The sequence below is a fragment of the Rutidosis leptorrhynchoides genome, chromosome 1 (genome assembly GCF_046630445.1).
Source record: "Rutidosis leptorrhynchoides isolate AG116_Rl617_1_P2 chromosome 1, CSIRO_AGI_Rlap_v1, whole genome shotgun sequence".
Classification (NCBI taxonomy): Eukaryota; Viridiplantae; Streptophyta; class Magnoliopsida; order Asterales; family Asteraceae; genus Rutidosis; species Rutidosis leptorrhynchoides.
In genome coordinates, this window is record NC_092333.1 from 610,606,567 (window position 1) to 610,628,468 (window position 21,902).

Here is a 21,902-nt window from a genome sequence, read left to right on the forward strand (position 1 = left end):
AAGGTTTCAAAAGCATTACGTAGATTATCAAATAATGATAATCTAAAATATACTGTTTACACACGACCATTACATAATGGTTTACAATAGAAATATATTACATCGACATATGTTTCTTGAATACAGTTTTTACACAATATCATACAAACATGGACTCCAAATCTTGTCCTTATTTTAGTATGCAAAAGCGGAAGCTCTTAGTATTCACCTGAGAATAAACATGCTTTAAACGTCAACAAAAATGTTGGTGAGTTATAGGTTTAACCTATATATATATATCAAATCGTAACAATAGACCACAAGATTTCATATTTCAATACACATCCCATACATAGAGATAAAAATTATTCATATGGTGAACACCTGGTAACCGACATTAACAAGATGCATATATAAGAATATCCCCATCATTCCGGGACACCCTTCGGATATGATATAAATTTCGAAGTACTAAAGCATCCGGTACTTTGGATGGGGTTTGTTAGGCCCAATAGATCTATCTTTAGGATTCGCGTCAATTAGGGTGTCTGTTCCCTAATTCTTAGATTACCAGACTTAATAAAAAGGGGCATATTCGATTTCGATAATTCAACCATAGAATGTAGTTTCACGTACTTGTGTCTATTTTGTAAATCATTTATAAAACCTGCATGTATTCTCATCCCAAAAATATTAGATTTTAAAAGTGGGACTATAACTCACTTTCACAGATTTTTACTTCGTCGGGAAGTAAGACTTGGCCACTGGTCGATTCACGAATCTATAACAAATATGTACATATATATCAAAGTATATTCAAAATATATTTACAACACTTTTAATACATTTTGATGTTTTAAGTTTATTAAGTCAGCTGTCCTCGTTAGTAACCTACAACTAGTTGTCCAACGTTAGATGTACAGAAAAAAATTGATATATATTATCTTGAATCAATCCACGACCAAGTGTATACACGTGTCAGGCTAGATCACAACTCAAAGTATATATATTTTTGGAATCAACCTCAACCCTGTATAGCTAACTCCCACATTACTGCATATAGAGTGTCTATGGTTGTTCCAAATAATATATACACATGGGTCGATATGATATGTCAAAACATTTGCATACGTGTCTATGGTATCCCAAGATTACATAATATATTAGAATACATGTATAATACAATATAAGTTAGCTAGGATATGATTAATATAGATTTGTTACCAATTTTCACGTTGCTACAACAAGAAAAATTATCCAATCTTGTTTTACCCATAACTTCTTCATTTTAAATCCGTTTTGAGTGAATCAAATTGCTATGATTTCATATTGAACTCTATTTTATGAATCTAAACAGAAAAAGTATAGGTTTATAGTCGGAAATATAAATTACAAGTTGTTTTTGTAAAGGTAGTCATTTCAGTCGAAAGAACGACGTCTAGATGACCATTTTAGAAAACATACTTCCACTTTGAGTTTAACCATGATTTTTGGATATAGTTTCATGTTCATAAGAAAAATCATTTTCAAAGAAGAACAACTTTTAAATCAAAGTTTATCATAGTTTTTAATTAACTAACCCAAAACAGCCCGCGGTGTTACTACGACGGCGTATGTCCGGTTTTACAGTGTTCTTCGTGTTTCCAGGTTTTAAATCATTAAGTTAGCATATCATATAGATATAGAACATGTGTTTAGTTGATTTTAAAAGTCAAGATAGAAGGATTAAATTTTGTTTGCGAACAAGTTTAGAATTAACTTAACTATGTTCTAGTGATTACAAGTTTAAACCTTCGAATAAGATAGCTTTATATGTATGAATCGAATGACGTTATGAACATCATTACTACCTCAAGTTTTCTGGATAAAGCTACTGGAAATGAGAAAAATTGATCTAGCTTCAAAGGATCCTTGGATGGCTTGAAAGTTCTTGAAGCAGAATCATGACACGAAAAACAAGTTCAAGTAAGATTTCCACTCGAAATAAGATTGTTATAGTTATAGAAATTGAATCAAAGTTTGAATATGAGTATTACCTTATATTAGAAAGATATATTACTGTAAATAAGAAAGATTTCTTGAGGTTGGATGATCACTCTACAAGATTGGAAGTAAGCTAGCAAACTTGGAAGTATTCTTGATTTTATGAAACTAGAACTTGTAGAATTTATGAAGAACACTTAGAACTTGAAGATAGAACTTGAGAGAGATCAATTAGATGAATAAAATTGAAGAATGAAAGTGTTTGTAGGTGTTTTTGGTCGTTGGTGTATGGATTAGATATAAAGGATATGTAATTTTATTTTCATGTAAATAAGTCATGAATGATTACTCATATTTTTGTAATTTTATGAGATATTTCATGCTAGTTGCCAAATGATGGTTACCATATGTGTTAGGTGACTCACATGGGCTGCTAAGAGCTGATAATTGGAGTGTATATACCAATAGTACATATATCTAAAAGCTGTGTATTGTACGAGTACGAATAAGGGTGCATACGAGTAGAATTGGTGATGAAACTGAACGAGGATGTAATTGTAAGCATTTTTGTTAAGTAAAAGTATTTTGATAAGTGTATTGAAGTCTTTCAAAAGTGTATGAATACATATTAAAACACTACATGTATATACATTTTAACTGAGTCGTTAAGTCATCGTTAGTCGTTACATGTAAGTGTTGTTTTGAAACCTTTAGATTAACGATCTTGTTAAATGTTGTTAACCCAATGTTTATAATATCAAATGAGATTTTAAATTATTATATTATCATGATAATATGATGTATGAATATCTCTTAATATGATATATATATACATTAAATGTCGTTACAACGATAATCGTTACATATATGTCTCGTTTCAAAATTATTAAGTTAGTAGTCTTGCTTTTACATATGTAGTTCATTGTTAATATACTTAATGATATGTTTACTTATCATAATATCATGTTAACTATATATATATATATATATATATATATCCATATATATGTCATCATATAGTTTTTACAAGTTTTAACGTTCGTGAATCACCGGTCAACTTGGGTGGTCAATTGTCTATATGAAACCTATTTCAATTAATCAAGTCTTAACAAGTTTGATTGCTTAACATGTTGGAAACACTTAATCATGTAAATAACAATTTCATTTAATATATATATAAACATGGAAAAGTTCGGGTCACTACAGTACCTACCCGTTAAATAAATTTCGTCCCGAAATTTTAAGCAGTTGGAGGTGTTGACGTATCTTCTGGAAATAAATGCGGGTATTTCTTCTTCATCTGATCTTCACGCTCCCAGGTGAACTCGGGTCCTCTACGAGCATTCCATCGAACCTTAACAATCGGTATCTTGTTTTGTTTAAGTCTCTTAACCTCACGATCCATTATTTCGACGGGTTCTTCAATGAATTGAAGTTTTTCATTGATTTGGATTTCGTCCAACGGAATAGTGAGATCTTCTTTAGCAAAACATTTCTTCAAATTCGAGACGTGGAAAGTGTTATGTACAGCCGCGTGTTGTTGAGGTAAGTCAAGTCGGTAAGCTACTGGTCTGACACGATCAATAATCTTGAATGGTCCAATATACCTTGGATTTAATTTCCCTCGTTTACCAAATCGAACAACGCCTTTCCAAGGTGCAACTTTAAGCATGACCGTCTCTCCAATTTCAAATTCTATATCTTTTCTTTTAATGTCGGCGTAGCTCTTTTGTCGACTTTGGGCGGTTTTCAACCGTTGTTGAATTTGGATGATCTTCTCGGTAGTTTCTTGTATTATCTCCGGACTCGTAATCTGTCTATCCCCCACTTCACTCCAACAAATTGGAGACCTGCACTTTCTACCATAAAGTGCTTCAAATGGCGCCATCTCAATGCTTGAATGGTAGCTGTTGTTGTAGGAAAACTCTGCTAACGGTAGATGTCGATCCCAACTGTTTCCGAAATCAATAACACATGCTCGTAGCATGTCTTCAAGCGTTTGTATCATCCTTTCGCTCTACCCATCAGTTTGTGGATGATAGGCAGTACTCATGTCTAGACGAGTTCCTAATGCTTGTTGTAATGTCTGCCAGAATCTTGAAATAAATCTGCCATCCCTATCAGAGATAATAGAGATTGGTATTCCATGTCTGGAGACGACTTCCTTCAAATACAGTCGTGCTAACTTCTCCATCTTGTCATCTTCTCTTATTGGCAGGAAGTGTGCTGATTTGGTGAGACGATCAACTATTACCCAAATAGTATCAAAACCACTTGCAGTCCTTGGAAATTTAGTGATGAAATCTATGGTAATGTTTTCCCATTTCCATTCCGGGATTTCGGGTTGTTGAAGTAGACCTGATGGTTTCTGATGCTCAGCTTTGACCTTAGAACACGTCAAACATTCTCCTACATATTTAGCAACATCGGCTTTCATACCCGGCCACCAAAAATGTTTCTTGAGATCCTTGTACATCTTCCCCGTTTCAGGATGTATTGAGTATCTGGTTTTATGAGCTTCTCTAAGTACCATTTCTCTCATATCTCCAAATTTTGGTACCCAAATCCTTTCAGCCCTATACCGGGTTCCGTCTTCCCGAATATTAAGATGCTTCTCCGATCCTTTGGGTATTTCATCCTTTAAATTTCTCTCTTTTAAAACTCCTTGTTGCGCCTCCTTTATTTGAGTAGTAAGGTTATTGTGAATCATTATATTCATAGAATTTACTCGAATGGGTTCTCTGTCCTTCCTGCTCAAGGCGTCGGCTACCACATTTGCCTTCCCCGGGTGGTAACGAATCTCAAAGTCGTAATCATTCAATAATTCAATCCACCTACGCTGCCTCATATTCAGTTGTTTCTGATTAAATATGTGTTGAAGACTTTTGTGGTCGGTATATATAATACTTTTGACCCCATATAAGTAGTGCATTCAAGTCTTTAATGCAAAAACAACCGCGCTTAATTCCAAATCATGCGTCGTATAATTTTGCTAGTGAATCTTCAATTGTCTAGACGCATAAGCAATCACCTTCGTCCGTTGCATTAATACACAACCGAGACCTTGCTTTGATGCGTCACAATAAATCACAAAATCATCATTCCCTTCAGGCAATGACAATATAGGTGCCGTAGTTAGCTTTTTCTTCAATAATTGAAATGCCTTCTCTTGTTCATCCTTCCATTCAAATTTCTTCCCTTTATGCGTTAATGCAGTCAAGGTTTTGCTATTTTGGAGAAATCTTGGATGAATCTTCTATAGTAACCAGCCAATCCTAAAAATTGACGTATATGCTTCGGAGTTTTTGGGGTTTCCCACTTTTCAACGGTTTCGATCTTTGCCGGTCCACCTGGATACCTTCTTTGTTCACTATGTGACCGAGGAATTGAACTTCTTCCAACCAAAATGCACACTTTGAAAACTTAGCGTACAGTTTTTCTTTTCTCAATATTTCTAGCACTTTTCTCAAATGTTCTTCGTGCTCTTGATCATTCTTTGAGTAAATAAGTATGTCATCGATGAAAACAATGACAAACTTGTCAAGATATGGCCCACACACTCGGTTCATAAGGTCCATGAACACAGCTGGTGCGTTAGTCAATCCAAACGGCATAACCATAAACTCGTAATGACCATAACGCGTCCTAAAAGCAGTTTTTGGAATATCATCCTCCTTTACTCGCATTTGATGATATCCAGAACGTAAATCGATCTTCGAATAAACTGACGAGCCTTGTAGTTGATCAAATAAGTCGTCAATTCTCGGCAGTGGATAACGGTTTTTGATGGTAAGTTTGTTCAACTCTCTGTAGTCAATACACAACCTAAATGTACCATCCTTCTTTTTGACAAACAAAACAGGAGCTCCCCACGGTGATGTGTTTGTCGAATGAAACCACATTCTAATAGTTCTTGCAGTTGGCTTTACAGTTCTTTAATCTCGCTGGGTGCGAGTCTATAAGGAGCACGAGCTATTGGTGCAGCTCCTGGTACAAGATCTATTTGAAATTCAACAGATCGATGTGGAGGTAGTTCCGGTAATTCTTTCGGAAATACATCGGGAAATTCTTCTGCGACGGGAACATCATTGATGCTCTTTTCTTCAGTTTGTACTTTCTCGACGTGTGCTAGAACAGCATAGCAACCTTTTCTTATTAGTTTTTGTGCCTTCAAATTACTAATAAGATGTAGCTTCGTGTTGCCCTTTTCTCCGTACACCATTAAGGGTTCTCCTTCTTCTCGTATAATACGAATTGCATTTTTATAACATACGATCTCTGCTTTCACCTTCTTCAGCCAGTCCATGCCAACTATTACATCAAAACTCCCTAACTCTACGGGTATCAAATCAATCTTAAATATTTCGCTACTCAGTTTAATTTCTCGATTCCGGCATATATAATCTGCTGAAATTAATTTACCGTTTGCTAATTCGAGTAAAAATTTGCTATCCAACGACGTCAATGAACAACTTAATTTAGCACAAAAATCTCTACTCATATAGCTTCTATCCGCACCCGAATCAAATAAAACGTAAGCAGATTTATTGTCAATAAGAAACGTACCCGTAACAAGCTCCGGGTCTTCCTGTGCCTCTGCCTCATTAATATTGAAAACTCTTCCACGGCCTTGTCCATTCGTGTTCTCCTGGTTCGGGCAATTTCTAATAATGTGGCCCGGTTTTCCACATTTATAACAAACCACATTGGCATAACTTGCTCCGATACTACTTGCTCCGCCATTACTCGTTCTGACACCATTTGTTCCTTTCGTTCTGTTAACCCCTGGTCCATAGACCTCACACTTCGCCGCGCTATGACCATTTCTTTTACACTTGTTGCAAAATTTGGTGCAGAACCCCGAGTGATACTTTTCACACCTTTGGCATAGTTGCTTCTGATTGTTGTTGTTGTTGCGGTTGTTATTGTTGTTGGGATGATTGTTGTAGTTGCTGTTGTTGTGGTTGTTGTTGTTGTTGTTGGGCCATTTGTTGTAGTTGCGATTGTTGGGATAGTTATTGCGATTATTGTTGTAATTGCTGTTGTTGTTGTATTGGTGATTCTTATCACCGTTTTCCTCCCAATTTCTTTTGACTTGCTTCACATTGGCCTCTTCAGCCGCCTGTTCTTTAATTCTTTCCTCAATCTGGTTCACTAGTTTGTGAGCCATTCTACATGCCTGTTGTATGGAGGCGGGCTCGTGTGAACTTATATCTTCTTGGATTCTTTCCGGTAATCCTTTCACAAACGTGTCGATCTTCTCTTCCTCATCTTCGAACGCTCCCGGACACAATAGGCACAATTCTGTGAATCGTCTTTCGTACGTGGTAATATTAAATCCTTGGGTTCGTAACCCTCTAAGTTTTGTCTTGAGCTTATTGACCTCGGTTCTGGGATGGTACTTCTCGTTCATCAAGTGCTTGAATGCTGACCACGGTAGTGCATAAGCATCATCTTATCCCACTTGCTCTAGATAGGTATTCCACCATGTTAACGCAGTACCTGTGAAGGTATGCGTAGCGTACTTCACTTTGTCCTCTTCAGTACACTTACTTATGGAAAACACCGATTCGACCTTCTCGGTCCACCGTTTCAATCCGACCGGTCCTTCGGTTCCATCAAATTCCAAAGGTTTGCAGGCAGTGAATTCTTTGTAGGTGCATCCTACACGATTTCTTGCGCCGTTAGCTGCATTGCTAGATTCGGAGTTATTGTTGGTATGTAGCGCAGCCTGTACTGCAGCTATGTTTGAAGCAAGAAATGCACGAAATTCCTCTTCGCTCATATTCAAGGTGTGTCGAGTAGACGGTTCAATTTCCTTCAAAATAGTCAAATGAAACGAGTTAATCATATAGAATATCAAGAGTAGTCAATAGTATTTCGTAGCGTAATATGAACTTATTTATAAAAGCTCTTTCTTCATATTAGCGTTTTATACTCTTTAATTCGGGTAGTACCTACCCGTTAAGTTCATACTTAGTAGCTAACATACCATTTCAACTACTACAATTCTATATGAAAAACTAATCACAAAAAAAATTATCATATTCAAATCTTTATACAATAACTTGCAAACTTACAATACCGCTTTTTTTTACATATAGCATGAAATATAGCACATAAAACTTTGATACAAAGTAGTTGCGAAGATAATTCTAGTTAATAAATAAGGCATTCAGCAAAGGCAATAAAGACACGTAATTCATACGTCCAGAAACAAGTCATGCATTCTGGTTTTACTAATACCACTTCCCATCCTTGGTTTTGTGGAACATAACCGTTGTGACCGATAGTAAGACAATGTGTTGTAACGTCATCAAAAGGATGAAGGTTACGTAATGACCAACAGTCTCGTAATAACCTAAAAACCTCATTTCTTACCCCAATTACCGATTCCGTCACTTGTGGGAACGTTTTGTTTAATAGTTGTAGCCCGATGTTCTTGTTCTCACTTTGGTGAGAAGCGAACATTACTAACCCGTAAGCATAACATGCTTCTTTATGTTGCATGTTAGCCGCTTTTTCTAAATCACGAAGTCCTATATTCAGATATATTGAGTCAAAATAATTTCTTAACCCGTTGCGTAAAATAGCATTTGGGTTCCCCGCAATATATGCGTCAAAGTAAACACATCGTAACTTATGGATTTCCCAATGTGATATCCCCCATCTTTCGAATGAAAGCCTTTTATAAACCAAGGCATTCTTGGAACGTTCTTCGAATGTCATACAAACTGATCTCGCCTTAAATAGTTGTGCCGAGGAATTCTGACCGACTCTAGACAAGATTTCATCAATCATGTCTCCGGGTAGGTCTCTTAAAATATTGGGTTGTCTATCCATTTTGTGTTTTTATACTGTAAAATAGACAAGAGTTAGATTCATAAAAAAAATACTTATTAATACAAGCAATTTTTCCATATATCATAAAGCATAAGCACACTATATTACATATATTACACCACACGAATACAACTATCTTATTCCGACTCGCTCGTTTCTTCTTCTTCGGTTTTGGTTCGTTTTGCCAAGTTTCTAGGGATATATGATGTTCCCCTAATACGAGCCGTCGTTTTCCACATTGGTTTAGAAAAACCTGGTGGTTTAGAGGTTCCCGGGTTATTGTCACAACTTAAGAAATACGGGTGTTGACGATACATATAAAGTTCATCGTGTTTGGAATCAAATTTCTCTATTTTTATGCCCTTTCCCTTATTGTTCTCTTTTGCCTTATTAAATTGTGTTGGGGTAATTTCTATAACATCATCGGAATCCTTGTCGGGATCCGATTCATCGGAGAATTGGTAATCCTCCCAATACTTTGCTTCCTTGGCGGAAACGCCATTGACCATAATTAACTTTGGTCGGTTGGTTGAGGATTTTCTTCTACTTAACCGTTTTATTATTTCCCCCACTGGTTCTATTTCTTCTTCCGGTTCCGATTCTTCTTCCGGTTCCGATTCTTCTTCCGGTTCCGACTCTTCTTCCGGTTCCTCTTCGGGAACTTGTGAATCAGTCCACGAATCATTTCAATTTATATTTGACTCTTCATTATTATTAGGTGAGTCAATGGGACTTGTTCTAGAGGTAGACATCTATCACATAATATCAAACACGTTAAGAGATTAATATATCACATAATATTCACATGTTAAAAATATATAGTTTCCAACAAAAATGTTAAGCAATCATTTTTAAAGAAAGCACGGTCGAAGTCCAGACTCACTAATGCATCCTAACAAACTCGATAAGACACACTAATGCAAATTTTCTGGTTCTCTAAGACCAACGCTCGGATACCAACTGAAATGTCCTGTTCATTTTGATTATAAACGTTCCATATTAATTGATTTCGTTGCGAGGTTTTGACCTCTATATGAGACGTTTTTCAAAGACTGCATTCATTTTTAAAACAACCATAACTTTTATTTTATTAATAAAGGTTTCAAAAGCATTACGTAGATTATCAAATAATGATAATCTAAAATATACTGTTTACACACGACCATTACATAATGGTTTACAATAGAAATATATTACATCGACATATGTTTCTTGAATGCAGTTTTTACACAATATCATACAAACATGGACTCCAAATCTTGTCCTTATTTTAGTATGCAACAGCGGAAGCTCTTAGTATTCACCTGAGAATAAACATGCTTTAAACGTCAATAATGTGATGACCCGGGAATTTTCGACCAAATTTAAACTTAATCTTTATATAATTCCGACACGATAAGCAAGATCTGTAATGTTGAGTCTCGAAAACTTTATAACTATGTTCATCTATTCAATTGACCCTTGACTATTCCCGACGATTCACGAACGAATGTTGTAATTAGATATATATATATATATATATATATATATATATATATATATATATATATATATATATATATATATATATATATATATATATAAATCAGTTTTTTTTAATAAATCAAAATAATATGATACAACTTAATTAAAGGACTTAATTATGTAAAATTTTATACAAGATAAAAAGTTGTTATTAGAAATAAAACTATAGATATTCTATGTAATAAATTTATAATGTATAAATAATAACTATTCAATAAAAGTTGTTATATAATGTTATATGAATATTAAATATTATATAAGTATTAGTATATTAATAATAAGTTAAAATATAGTTATTAATATTGTTATAATTATTTTCAAAAATAAATATTAATATTATTATTATTATTATAAATATTACTAATTTTGTTATTAAAATTTATTATTAATGTTTGTATTATATTATATTTCATTAATATGTAAAATACAGAAATAAACAAATATATAAATATTCATATAAGCAGATATATACATATAATATACAGTTTACGTACATATATATATATATATATATATATATATATATATATATATATATATATATATATATATATATATATATATATAATACATTATACAAGTATAAAAAAATAAGGATCAAAGCATTCTGTTTCAATCACTTTCCATACTATAGGTGATTAGTTTCCTGTTTAATTACTCGTATGAATCAATGTGCAAACACAAGTGTAAAACCAAAATCAGTTAAAGGTTCCTTTCTACTTTTATTTTTTTTTATTTTTTTGTACTGAATGAAATATTCCTGTCTAATGCTTGTCGATTACAATTTTCATATAAGACGATTCAATACAGCTGCTAATGAGATCATACAACTTTTCTCAATAGCAATTATCATCTATATTATCAAATATATCGAGTTAAATCAAACAGAAAAGGGAAGAAGCTAGCAGGTACTGTGTACGTCAAAGTTTTTTTTTATCAAATGTTTGATTTCGAACCAAATTAAAAATCTATAAATACTGATTTGTTAGGAATTGTCTAGGTAATCTTTCTGTAAAGTTTTAGAATCAAATTTCATCTAATAAGGTTTAATTTTGGAGTCAAAGTTTAGATTTCAAAAAGTCAAACAATTGTTCTTGAACGAATTCGAATTCTCTGTTATGTTATATGTTAAATTGATAGTTCCTAGAGTTTTTAGGAGTGCTTTAGAATGTAATCTCTTTAGGTATCTTATTCTAAAACGTATTAAAAAGTCGAGTTTGATTTTGTGTTCTTCATGGTTATATCGAACAGTAGCAGTACATGAATCCTTAATGTTATATTTTTTTTCGTTTTTAATTAATACCCTCACTAAATATTGTTATTTTTCTAGTTAGTGGTGAACCAAAAACCGTTTTGTAAATAATCCAGTTAAAGATTTGTAATTGGGTCGACTAGGATTTTAAGAAGAAGAAGATAAAGAAAGACAGAAAATATACGGGGTATGTATTAATGGGTTGGGTGAATACCAGAAAAACAGGTGACGGAAGAGTGGTTGAGTACTTGAGGGGTGAGCGTGAGGTCGCGGGTTCGAGCCCGGCTTGGGATATTCTTTTTAATATGGAGCTTATTTAAAGGTAGTTTGAATTTTGTTTATTATTCTTATCTTGTTATTATTCATTATTATTATTAATATTATTACATTTATTATTATTACTATGATTATTATTATCAATATTGAATTGTTTAAAAGATTGTTAATTGTTAATGTTATTGTTATGAATATAAAATCTATGTACACTTATTATATATTTTTTTTAATTTTACTATTATCATGATTAATTGTTACTAAAAATATTAAAAAGTTAAGATTTTGATTAGTATGATTTCTAATACATTTAGGATGTAAGCTTAACGACAAAATGGATAAATTCTTATCCTCCAAAAGGTAATAATACGGAGTAAGAAGTATTAGTATAACGATAGTATTAAGAATAAGTTGATGATGGTCATAAACATTAAAATATTAATTATAAAGTTAATTACAAGTATAAGTTATTAAGATAGATATAAATATATATGAGAAAACTAACAATTTAATTATGATTAAACGATATAATCCTTATCACTACTAGTATTATAATTAGTATTATAATTATCATTATCATAATTAGCAATAACAATAAAAGTTAATATTTTTACACTCACTATCATTAATCTTATTACTAATAAAACTAATAGAACTATTAACATTATTATTTTATTATTAAATATTATAAACCTTTTTATCATTAATAATATTATTTTTAGTATTATTATAACTACTGTCACTAATATACGAATGATATATTTAATACATATAACATAACGAAACTTATTATTATTATTATTATTTTTTATATAAAATGAATATAAGAAACATATATAATTATTAATATAAAAAGGATATAACTAATAAATTTATATATATATATATATATATATATATATATATATATATATATATATATATATATATATATATATATATATGTGTGTGTGTGTGTGTGTGTGTTCAATTACAATTATGTATATTAATAAATATACAAATGATATAGGTTCATGAATCCGAGGCCAACCCTGCATTGTTCAGTTATTCAATATAGTTGTATGTATTTTTACTACAAAATACAGTATGGTGAGTTCCATTATTCCCTTTTTAAATGCTTTTGCAATATATATTTTTGGGACTGAGAATACATGCGCTGTTTTTATAACTGTTTTACGAAATAGACACAAGTACGTGAAACTACATTCTATGGTTGGATATTAAACCGAATATGCCCCTTTTTATTAAGTCTGGTAATCTAAGAATTAGGGAACAGACACCCTAATTGACGCGAACTCTAAAGATAGATCTATCGGGCCCAACAAGCCCCATCCAAAGTACCGGATGCTTTAGTACTTCGAAATTTATATCATGTTCGAAGGAGGAACCTGGAATGATGGGGATATTCTTATATGTATATTGTTAATGTCGCTTACCAGGTTTTCAATCCATATGAATGATATTTTTGTCTCTATGCATGTGACGTATGTTTATGAGAAATGGAAATATGAAATCTTGTGGTCTATTAAAATGATGAAATGATTATTTATGATAAACTAATGAACTCACCAACCTTTTGGTTGACACTTTAAAGCATGTTCATTCTCAGGTACGAAAGAAATCTTTCGCTGTGCATTTGCTCATATTAGAGACATTACTTGGAGTCATTCATGGCATATTTTAAAAGACGTTGCATTCGAGTCGTTGAGTTTATCAATATTATTATTAAGTCAATTATAGTTGGATATATTATGAAATGGTATGCCTGCTGTCAACTTTCGATGTAATGAAAGTTTGTCCTTTCAAAAACGAATGCAATATTTGTAAAATGTATCATATAGGGGTCAAGTACCTCGCTATGTAATCAACTAGTGTGAATCGTTTATAATCGATATGGACTTCGTCCGAATGGATTAGGACGGGTCCTTTCAGTTGGTATCAGAGCGGTGGTCTTAGCGAACCAGGTCTACATTAGTGTGTATAACTGATAAGTCGTTAGGATGCATTAATGAGTCTGGACTTCGACCGTGTCTGCATGTCAAAAATTTTGCTTATCATTTTGTGTCAAAAATTACCTGCTTATCATTCTTAGTCTAAACATGTCTTACTACCTCTATTGCATAGACAATGTATAGATAAATTCATATCTTAGCGTATCTGTTATTGTTACCTTTGCCTGACAGCTTTCCTATATTCCTCCGTAATTTATGGAATTTTAGTATTATATATGCATATGTAAATTATGTATTGCAAGGTACTAATCTACATCCTATAATCTATTTCTTATCGAAAATACTTCATCTGATTGTACGAGTTGAATCCCTCAACCAGTTCGAATTCCTCGAATTCTGACAGCTATTCCGATATGGAGTTTCACCTAAGCTTCGAAAGCAGTGTCACCAGAATGAATCAAATAATCATCCTTTCCCAATTCATCTAATGGGTTCATGATCGACTTAATCAATGGAGACGCGAAGAAGACGATCCCTTCCACCAACCGAATTTACCTCTTGGCGATGAACATGAAGCATTTACTGGCGAACCTATCCGAAGCACCATTTTTAGTCTCATTTCCAGGGTAGCTCGACAAGATTATATTCTATCCACTATTCTAAACCTTATTCATTCGCTCGTTCCAACAGACAATCATCCCGGAATAATATAAGAAGTCAACGAACTACTCGCCCGAGTTGTACCTTGGAAAATATGGTGCAAAACATACCAGCTTCAGCAACATCACCGGCACCAATAGTACCATCAGTAACAGCACCAGTACCATCAACAATCCATGCCTCAACATCTCATTTAGTACCTCGAGTATAATCATCGTTTTACGTATCGTTCTACATCAATTATCTTCGTTTTTCATGGCGATTAAGTAATCTCTAAATGTTTTAGAGATTATGTATTCAAGTTCTAACAGTAAACCAAATGAGTTTAATATCATATTAACTCAATGAATCCATGATTACATCTGAAGAAAATATATATGTATATATGTTTTAATAAAGATTGTAATTAAAAATTCTTTTGTACAAACTGTTAATGGTAAAAATATTTTAACGGGTAGGTAATACCCTAGAAATATTTAGATTTCACATTAATAAGTTACACTGTACATTCTTCAAATCTGATTCAACAGTCCTTTACTATCCTACTTATATCTAAAAAGATACGAATCTGTTCATCACAGAATAACCATTTTCATCCAATTTCATATTTGGATTTTGACTTATCAGAACCCAACAAGTGGCATAATGAAGAAAACATTGAACAAAATAAAAATTTGTTAGAAACAAACGAATTAACTAATTGAAATATTGTTAAGAATCCACACTAACTGTTCCTAGCTAACTGGTTACATTTTATTTACCGCAATTTAATTATCGCAATTTATATTCTCGCAATTTTATTTATCGTTATTTAATTTCTGTTATTTAATTTACGCACTTTATTTATTGTTATTTAATTTCTGTTATTTATTTTACGCACTTTAAATATCGGGACACGTATACAAAGTTTTGACATATCATATCGACGCATTTATATATATTATTTGGAATAACCATAGACACTCTATATGCAGTAATGAATGAGTTCTCTATACAGGGTTGAGGTTGATTCTACAATAATATATATAATTTGAGTTGTGATCGAGTCTGAGACGTATACAGGTTACGACACGTAATAATTAATTCGAAAATTATATATTGCTAACTGTGGACTATCAATTGAGGACCACCAACATTGGACAATTAAAATGAATTAAAATATTGATTATAACATATGAAACTAAACAATTCTTCAAGTTTGCCACTTGATTTCATCTTAAACCTCATTTGTATCGCGTCGATTACAATCTGCATTCAAACCTTTTATAATTCTTGAAAACACCTCAATCGATAGGATGAATCAACCGCACTTCATCTACGAAAGAAAAGATTTATGTATATAGTATTGCATCTGAGAAACTCTCGACAACTAAGTAAAAATTTAACACGTAGCCGTGTCAGATCCTTTGGCATTTATTAGCAAAAATAACTTTGCTATCTCTTTTCAAAGTAGCAAATTTTGTCACAGCTTCAGCAAATTAACTACGACTTTTCGTTCGAAACAACCTTATTATCACCTTGATTTATATGTATGTTCTTTTATTGTTACCGGGGAACCTTTTATATTCCACCATATTACCGTCAGCGTTTAATCATCTAAAAACACAATACTCTTAAAAATCACCTCGGATCGATAACCAATGATTCAGATATAGTAGCAGTAAATGTAGAGGAATCAGCAATCAATATTTCGAATCTCGTAGCAATTCTACATCAATAGTTATATGTATACATATAACAATTATCTCCTAGAATTACAATCTTCAATTCTGAAATTTTAAAAAGGCACCCAGTTTACGAATCGATACTCGGAATGTTGAAAAAGCTTAATGAAGCAGCAGAAACTGTAGGCAACCGTAAACGACCTTAATCATCAGAAGTTTGATGATAAAGAATAGTATGTTGGAAAAGCTCAGAAAAGTTGGAACTGGAAAACGGATTGAGCTAACCACGAAGGAGACCAAGGACAAATACAAGGACCATCCCATATATTCAAAGAATCCAGGTGATTCTGGATCCGATGAAACCTTCAAAGAATATCTTGCTCCGAAGTCATGTTAAAATCTTGCAGAAAATCTTTCTCCATCAACCATCGAACTTAGAAATTCCAAAATATCATCATCAATATCTTCGATATTTCTGAGGATATTTTCATAAATATTCTCGTCCGAAATTATATACCTCTTCGTGCTTCCTGTGTATCATTATATTGGAAACATTCAATAGAAAATTTAGTACCGAAAAGCAGATTATGCTAAACTATGAAGAATTCCATAGACAAATCACAAAGAATAAGTTTGACTTCAAAGAATCCAAATGATTCTGTTTCAGATGAAATCTTTAACGAATACCTTGCTTCCGAATCTAAACCCTTACGGATAAATCTTCTGCATCATCCATCGATATTAGAAATTCCAAGATACCATCGTATCTTTCATTATAAATATCCTCCATATTTCTGAAGATATTTTCATAACTATTCTTATCCGAAATCATTAATCTATTTGTGCTATCAGTGTTACATCATATAGAAACTGTTAGTTTCTATATTCTGTAAACTTTCAAGCTTAAGATATGAATGTTATTGAAGTAATGTTGGAAACTGATGCATGAGTTAGTATAATATAATGACACTTGATCAACGTGATTATATTACAATAAGTCATGCTGAGTTTCTAATAGAATGTGATGATTCACATATCATAACATCATTATGTACCATGTTACATAACTCTTTCATTCAAATTAACTTCTGAACATATCAAGAAAATATATTCTTGATAGTTCTGTTCTCAGTGATTCTGGTAATTCGACAAATCAAATCGTGCCATTACGATTTCCTTCTTAGAACATTAACAATGTTCATTATGAAGTTTATATCTGCGAATTCTGAACCATTACAAGTGGTGTTTAATCGCAAGAAGAAGAAACGAAGGGACAAAGCTCCAAAATATAAGAGGAAATATAAAGCCCAATAACAACATGGAGGTTACAAACCGTGGATATTAATACGAATAACAATATAAAGACATGGAATAATTAAGAATAGTATTACCCCAAGGTAATAGTAGGAGTAAATAGAATTCTTCTGATGGAAGATTGGAAAGAAGGATGACAGAGATGATGATTAAGAAAACATCAATGATTAGAATGGGATTAAGCATTTCACAATCTTTTGGATGTATGGACTAAGAAAGAAAGTATAGGAATGGTGAGAATAATGAAACGGAAGAGTTTGATTTATAATGGAAAAATCAGACAGAGTAATCGAGGCAGATCACGGTATTTAATTATAGAGATCTTAATTTCCTTATTCGCCGCAGAATCAAATCTTTTAGATTTCGAAGATTTTCTTTTAAATCCCTTGAATTCCGGAATTCAACCCTGACTACGTCACCAGTTAAGACAAACCTGCAATTACTCATTTCAATCTTTTATGATAGCTTCACTCGTACTCTTCGAGTAATCGAATTGTTTTACCTATATTAATCAATAATGATAAAACTCTATTTATCAGCTCATATTTGTCAGGAAAACATATTTATTGTTAGCCATGACGACCTCACTCAAATTTCGGGACAAAATTTCTTTAACGGGTAGGTACTGTGATGACCCGGGAATTTCCGACCAAATTTAAACTTAATCTTTATATGATTCCGACACGATAAGCAAGATCTGTAATGTTGAGTCTCGAAAACTTTATAACTATGTTCATATATTCATTTGACCCTTGACTATTCCCGACGATTCACGAACGAATGTTGTAATTAGAGATATATATATATATATATATATATATATATATATATATATATATATATATATATAAATCAGTTTTTTTAATAAATCAAAATAATATGATACAACTTAATTAAAGGACTTAATTATGTAAAATTTTATACAAGATAAAAAGTTGTTATTAGAAATAAAACTATAGATATTCTATGTAATAAATTTACAATGTATAAATAATAACTATTCAATAAAAGTTGTTATATAATGTTATATGAATATTAAATATTATATAAGTATTAGTATATTAATAATAAGTTAAAATATAGTTATTAATATTGTTATAATTATTTTCAAAAATAAATATTAATATTAATATTATTATTAATATTACTAATTTTGTTATTAAAATTTATTATTAATGTTTGTATTATATTATATTTCATTAATATGTAAAATACAGAAATAAACAAATATATAAATATTCATATAAGCAGATATATACATATAATATACAGTTTACGTATATATATATATATATATATATATATATATATATATATATATATATATATATATATATATATATATATATATATATATATATATATATATATATATAAATATATATATAAATACATTATAAAAGTATAAAAAAACTAAGGATCAAAGCATTCTGTTTCAATCACTTTCCATACTGTAGGTGATTGCTTTCCTGTTTAATTACTCGTACGAATCAATGTGCAAACACAAGTGTAAAACCAAAATCAGTTAAAGGTTCCTTTCTACTTTTATTTTTTTTTTATTTTTTTGTACTGAATGAAATATTCCTGTCTAATGCTTGTCGATTACAATTTTCATATAAGACGATTCAATACAGCTGCTAATGAGATCATACAACTTTTCTCAATAGCAATTATCATCTATATTATCAAATATATCGAGTTAAATCAAACAGAAAAGGGAAGAAGCTAGCAGGTACTGTGTACGTCAAAGTTTTTTTTATCAAATATCTAATTTCAAACCAAATTAAAAATCTATAAATACTGATTTGTTAGGAATTGTCTAGGTAATCTTTCTATAAAGTTTCAGAATCAAATTTCATCTAATGAGGTTTAATTTTGGAGTCAAAGTTTAGATTTCAAAAAGTCAAACAATTGTTCTTGAACGAATTCGAATTCTCTGTTATGTTATATGTTAAATTGATAGTTCCTAGAGTTTATAGGAGTGATTTAGAACGTAATCTCTTCAGGTATCTTATTCTAAAACGTATTAAAAAGTCGAGTTTGATTTTGTGTTCTTCATGGTTATATCGAACAGTAGCAGTACATGAATCCTTAATGTTATATTTTTTTTTTCGTTTTTAATTAATACCTGTAGTGACCCGAACTTTTCCATGTTTATATATATATTAAATGAAATTGTTATTTACATGATTAAGTGTTTCCAACATGTTAAGCAATCAAACTTGTTAAGACTTGATTAATCGAAATAGGTTTCATATAGACAATTGACCACCCAAGTTGACCGGTGATTCACGAACGTTAAAACTTGTAAAAACTATACGATGACATATATATGGTTATATATATAGTTAACATGATTTTATTATAAGTATGTATCTCATTAGGTATTTTAACAATGAGTTATATACATAAAAATGAGACTATTAATTTAAGAAACTCGAAAACGATATATATAACGATTATCGTTATAACAACGTCTTACTAGGTACATATGAATCATATTAAGATATTGATACACTTGGTTAATTATGTTAAATGATAAGTAAATATATTATTAAGTGTATTAACAATGAAATACATATGTAAAAATAAGACTACTAACTTAATGATTTCGAAACGAGACATATATGTAACGATTATCGTTGTAACGACATTTAACTGTATATATATCATACTAAGATATATTATATATCATAATATCATGATAATATAACAATTTAAAATCTCATTTGTTATAATAAACAATGGGTTAACAACATTCAACAAGATCGTTAACCTAAAGGTTTCAAAACAACATTTACATGTAACGACTAACAATGACTTAACGACTCAGTTAAAATGTATATACATGTAGTGTTTTAATATGTATTCATACACTTTTAAAAGACTTCAAGACACTTATCAAAATACTTCTACTTAACAAAAATGCTTACAATTACATCCTCGTTCAGTTTCATCAACAATTCTACTCGTATGCACTCGTATTCGTACTCGTACAATACACAGCTTTTAGATGTATGTACTATTGGTATATACACTCCAATGATCAGCTCTTAGCAGCCCATGTGAGTCACATAACACATGTGGGAACCATCATTTAGCAACTAGCATGAAATATCTCATAAAATTACAAAAATATGAGTAATCATTCATGACTTATTTACATGAAAACAAAATTACATATCCTTTATATCTAATCCATACACCAATGACCAAAAACACCTACAAACACTTTCATTCTTCAATTTTCTTCATCTAATTGATCTCTCTCAAGTTCTATCTTCAAGTTCTAAGTGTTCTTCATAAATTCCAAAAGTTCTAGTTTCATAAAATCAAGAATACTTCCAAGATTGCAAGTTTACTTCCAAGTTTTCTAAATCCATTCCAAGTAATCATCCAAGATCAAGAAACCTTTGTTACTTACAGTAGGTTATCTTTCTAATACAAGGTAATAATCATATTCAAACTTTAATTCAATTTCTATAACTATAACAATCTTATTTCGAGTGGAAATCTTACTTGAAATTGTTTTCGTGTCATGATTCTGCTCCAAGAACTTTCAAGCCATCCAAGGATCCTTTGACGCTAGATCTATTTTTCTCATTTCCAGTAGGTTTATCCAAGGAACTTGAGATAGTAATGATATTCATAACATCATTCGATTCATACATATAAAGCTATCTTATTCGAAGGTTTAAACTTGTATTCACTAGAACATAGTTTAGTTAATTCTAAACTTGTTCACAAATAAAAGTTAATCCTTCTAACTTGACTTTTAAAATCAACTAAACACATGTTCTATATCTATATGATATGCTAACTTAATGATTTAAAACCTGGAAACACGAAAAACACCGTAAAACCGGATTTACGCCGTCGTAGTAACACCGCGGGCTGTTTTGGGTTAGTTAATTAAAAACTATGATAAACTTTGATTTAAAAGTTTTTATTCTGGGAAAATGATTTTTATTATGAACATGAAACTATATCCAAAAATTATGGTTAAACTCAAAGTGGAAGTATGTTTTCTAAAATGGTCATCTAGACGTCGTTCTTTCGACTGAAATGACTACCTTTATAAAAATGACTTGTAACTTATTTTTCTGACTATAAACCTATACTTTTTCTGTTTAGATTCATAAAATAGAGTTCAATATGAAACCATAGCAATTTGATTCACTCAAAACGGATTTAAAATGAAGAAGTTATGGGTAAAACAAGATTGGATAATTTTTCTCATTTTAGCTACGTGAAAATTGGTAACAAATCTATTTCAACCATAACTTAATCAACTTGTATTGTATATTATGTAATCTTGAGATACCATAGACACGTATACAATGTTTTGACCTATCATGTCGACACATCTATATATATTTCGGAACAACCATAGACACTCTATATGTGAATGTTGGAGTTAGCTATACAGGGTTGAGGTTGATTCCAAAATATATATAG